Raw genomic sequence first — 5,008 nt, forward strand, 5'->3', positions numbered from 1 at the left:
TTCTCAATCCTATGAAGATGTACAGGTCAGGAAGACACTCAACCATAAGTTCCTCTCCCCTTACCTCTTGAAAAGGAAAATCTTGAGTAGTTTGTTCTGCTCACGGCATTTTCCTGCTGGTCAGAGAACGTGTGACACCGTATTCATTATGCTTATATGAAATCTTTACCTGTACCAAGAGACTGTTGTCTGAACAAAGTAAGGAAACAATGCATGGCTTAAAATCAAGAAAGGTTTGCTTCAGGGCTCAGCCTTTTCTCCATACTATTCAACTAGTAAACTGAGCAGGTCATTGGTGAAGCTAAGCCATATGAAGAAGAATGTGGCATCACCAATGAACTCTTCAGGAGCTACTGTAGACCTTTTCTGCTACAATTCCTTCCCAGCAGCAGCTCTTTCAGAGGACAATGGACTAACAGTTTAGCAGTTTAAGGCAGCTCAACAGCAGCATTATGCATTAGCAGCAGCTCATCAACCACATATAGCAGGTATAATTTTAGCCGGCCTTGTCCAGCTTCATTTGTGCCAAATACATATATTATTATATTAGTATTATACATTATTATTATCTCTGCTCCTCCAGGGACCAAGCCTTATGGTGCAGTAGAATTGGCTGCAGCAGCAACATTGGCAGGTTCAGCAGTGGTTCTACCTCAGTATTATGGTGTTCCATGGGGGGTGTATCCAACCAATTTATTTCAGCAACAAGCTGCAGCAGTAGCAAACAGCACAGCAAACTAGCGGGCAGCATCACAAGCCCAGCCTGGGTAGAAACAGGTTCTCTGTGCTGGAACAACTTAATGCCCTCTTACTCCCGGGTCAGAGTCAGCAAGGGCAGCAGGCTGAATCACTTGCAGCAGCTGCAGCAGCAAACCCAACTTTGGGTTTTGGTCACAGTCTTGTTCCTGGAATGCCAGGCTACCAAGTATTAGCTACAACTGCCTATTATGATCAGACTGGTACCTTAGTGGTTGGCCTTGGAGCAAAAACTAGCCTTGGAACTCCAGTTTGATTAATGGCTCCAAAACCTGTTTTAGTTAGTTCAGTGGCAGCAGCAGCTGGACAAACTTCAAATAGTCTTACAAGCACCACAAATGGTCTCTTTCGGCCAGTTGGCACTCAAGCACCTCAGCAGCAGCAGCAGCCAAGCACAGCCTTCAGTCTAGTTCATTTTATGGAAGCAGTATGTTAAGTAATAGCTCCCAGAGCATTTCTTTATTTTCTCATGGATCTGGTCAACCTGAAAGTGCATCTCTTGGTTTTGGAAGTAGTAGGTCTTTGGGTGCCACCATAAGCTCAGTGTTCAGTGGATTTGGTTCATTAGGAGGACTGACAAATGGTAGTGGTTGCTGTATCTCTGCAGCACCTGGAGCAGAAGTGGAATATAGACGTGCTTCTGGTAATTCCAGTCAACTTTTTCCTCCTTATTGGCTTCAATATAATAGTTTTGCTATTACGTCTTTTGGCCACAGTAGTTTATTGGAAGATTTCAGAAACAACCATTTTCCAACCATTCCACTTAGGGACTTGACTGGACACGTGGTTGAGTTTTCTCAAGACCAGCATGGTTTTTGACTCATAAAACAAAAGCTAAAGAGAGCTACTCCAGCTGAACAACAAATCATATTTAATGAAAATCTACAAGCAACTTACAAAAAAATAGCAGATATTTTTGGCAATTATGTTATACAGAAATAGTTTTAGTTTGGGAGTCTGGAACAAAAATTAGATCTGGCTACCTGTATGCAAGTTTAAGCTGAAGCTAAGTAAAGTGAAATAAAGCTCACAGCAATCAAAATATTACCTTGAGTCTATCCCACCTGAATTTCAGAACCATCTCAGGAACAGGTTTGAGGCCTTGAATGCTAATGAGCGAAGACCAGATGAGTTATGGGAAGATATCAAGAATATCATCCAGAAAGAGTGCAAAAGGTCATTGCAAAGACGGAGGAGGAAGAAAAGACCAAAATAGATGTCAGAAAAGACTCTGAATATTGCACTGGACACTAAAAAGCCAAAGCTGAAGGGAGAAATCAAGACATTAAGGAGCTGAACAGAAGATTTCAAAAGGCTGCATGACAAAGTATTTTTTAAAAAAAATTATTATTAATTTCAATGAAAATTTACAGAGATTTTTTATTTTCATTCATTGTTGCACTTTTCTCACCACTCACCCCTCTCCCACAGTACACTCCCCTCTTTGAAAAGTACAAGAAAAATTCTTTGATTGTTTTAAAATCCCTCCCCTCAGGTCCGCTCCACTATGTGGCCTTCGCTCTGGACTCACGTTATGACAAAAATACCTAATCATATATCCATTTTAAACAGTTTTCTTCCTCATCTGTTTCAATGCAGTATACATTACTTATCCCATCTTTATCAGTCTCTCCCCAACCCTGATGCCAGTCCTGTTTTACAACAGTGGCACCATGCAGTATTTGTCCTTTTGTGACAGAGATAAGGACAAAGTAAAGTATTATAATGAAATGTGCAAAGAGCTGGAGTCAGAAAATCAAAGAGGCCAAACTTGCTTAGCATTTCTTAAGCTCAAGGAACTGAAGAGAAAATTCAAGCCTCGAGTTGCAATACTTAAGGATGCTTTGGGCAGAATATTGAGTGATCCTGCAAGTTTTAAAAGATGGAAAGAGTATACAGAGTCATTATACCAAAAGGAGTTGGCAGACAGAAGAATTTAATGAAACAACATATGAGCAAGAGCCTGTGGTGATGAGGAAGAAGTTCAAACTGCTTTGAAAGAATAGGCTAAGAATAAGGCCCCAGGAACTGATGGTATACCAATTGACATATTTCAGCTAACAGATGCTGCCCTAGATGTGCTCACCAAGTTGTGCCAAGAAATGTGGAGAACAACCACTTGTCCAACTGACTGGAAAAGGTCTGTATTTCTTCCCATTCCAAAGAAAGGTGATCCCAGAGTGTGGAAATTATCGAACAATATCATTAATATCACATGCAAGCAACATTTTGCTGAAGATTCTCCAAAAATGACTAGAACAGACCATCAACAGAGAACTACCAGGAGTACAGGCTGGGTTTAGACAGAGCCGTTAGATGGATCTTGGCTGAAAGCAAGGAGTACCAGAAGAATGTCTATCTTTGTTTCATTGATTGCGCAAAGGCATTTGACTGTGTGGATCTTAACAAACTGTGGCTAACTCTGAGAAGAATGGGAATCCCAAAACACTTGATTATGTAAATGCAAAACCTATACTTGGACCAGGAAGCAGTTGTCAGAACAGAGCAAGAAAACACTGCATGGTTCAAAATGGGAAGGATGTACACCAGCGCTATATCCTGCCCATACGTTTTCAATATTATGCAGAACAGGTTATCCAGGAGGCTGGGCTCTATGAGGAGAAATGTGGCATCAGGAATGGAGGAAGAATTATCAACAATCTTTGTTATGCACATGACACAACCCTACTTGCTGAAACTGAGGAGGACCTGAAACACTTGCTGTGGAAGTTCAGGGACTGCAGTCTTCAGTATGGTTGAGACTCAGTATCAAGAAAATAAAGATTCTCACTACTGGGCCGATTGAAGCCTCATAATTGATGGTGAAGAGATTGAGATTGTTCACAGACTTGGTTTGCTTGGCTCCATAGTCAACACTCTTGGCACCAACAGCCAGGAAATTAAAAGACATATTGTGATGGGAAAGTCTGTGGTTAGAGACCTCTCTAAAGTGCTGAAGTGCAAAGATGTCAGTGTGGAGACTAAAGTGTGCCTGATAGATGCCAGGGCCTTTGCATCATTTGCTGTACATCAGAGAGCTGGACAATGACTAGGGATGATTGAAGGAGAACTGATGCCTTTGAGCTGTGGTGTTGGAGAAGAGTATTGAATATACCGTGGACTTCTAGAAAAACAAACAGGTTTGTGCTGGAGAGGATGAAGCCAGGCTTTTCCTTGGAGGCAAGGATTCTGAAGCTTTGTCTGACATACTTTGGACATTTTGCAAGAAGGGGCCAGTCCTTGGAGAGGAACATCATGCTTGGGAGGGTGGAGGGACAACAAAGGAGAGGAAGACCCTCTCTGAGGTGGATTGATTCAGTGACTGGGGTAATGGAGGTAGGTGTGTCGGAGATGGTGAAATTGGCACAGGATAGGACAAAGTTTAGGGCTGTTGTACATAGGGTCTCTATGAGTTACAGGCAACTTGGTGGCACATAACAACAACAACAACAACCTCTATTTGTGGTCATGTTCTACCTTTAGTCATGCATATGTATGGCTGCTCTGTTATTTAGAATCTACTTAATCTGAAATGGTGAAGAAACTAGATGTCATGTTCTGAAATGTGTGAAAGATCATAATGAAAACCATGCTGTACAAAATGTGCTCAGCCAAAGTCACAGTTCATCATAGATGTTTTGAAGGGACAAGTATTTGTGCTTTCAGCCCATCCTTATGGCTACAGAATAGTTCAGCACATACTAGAACATTACACTGAAGAACAGACTTTATCTATCTAAGAAAAACTTCATCAAAACAACTATGCGATATCATCTCACCCCAATCAGAATAGCAGAATTTAACAGAACAGCAAGCAACAAATCCTGGTGAGGTTATGGAGAAACTGGAACCCTTATTCACTGTTGGTGGGAGTGTAAAATGGTGCAACCACCGTGGAAGGCAGTACAACACACTCTTAAAAAGTTGCAAATAGAGATACCATTTGACCTAGCAATTCCACTACTGGGAATGTACCCCAAAAAGACCATAACTGACACCCAAGCAGATATATGCACACCCATGTTTATTGCAGCGTTGTTCACAATAGCAAGAAGTTGGAAAACAAACTAAGTGCCCATCAACAAATCAATGGATGGAGAAGCTGTGGTATATTCACAAAATGGAATACTACACTGCATTGAAAAATAAGGCACTCATGCAATATTATTCAAAATGGGTGACCCTGGAGGACATTATGCTGAGTGAAGTATCTCAGTCACAAAAGGACAAATACTGCATGGTGCCACTGTTG

General features: G+C 41.4%; 1 pseudogene; it reads left to right on the plus strand.

Annotated features, from left to right (window-relative positions):
* Positions 1-310: 310 nt before the first annotated feature.
* The window catches only part of LOC102867381, a 5,716-nt pseudogene continuing 1,018 nt past the window's right edge, over positions 311-5,008 (plus strand).

Source organism: Elephantulus edwardii, unplaced genomic scaffold, assembly GCF_000299155.1.
Source record: "Elephantulus edwardii isolate Elephantulus edwardi_28Jun2011 unplaced genomic scaffold, EleEdw1.0 scaffold00234, whole genome shotgun sequence".
Classification (NCBI taxonomy): Eukaryota; Metazoa; Chordata; class Mammalia; order Macroscelidea; family Macroscelididae; genus Elephantulus; species Elephantulus edwardii.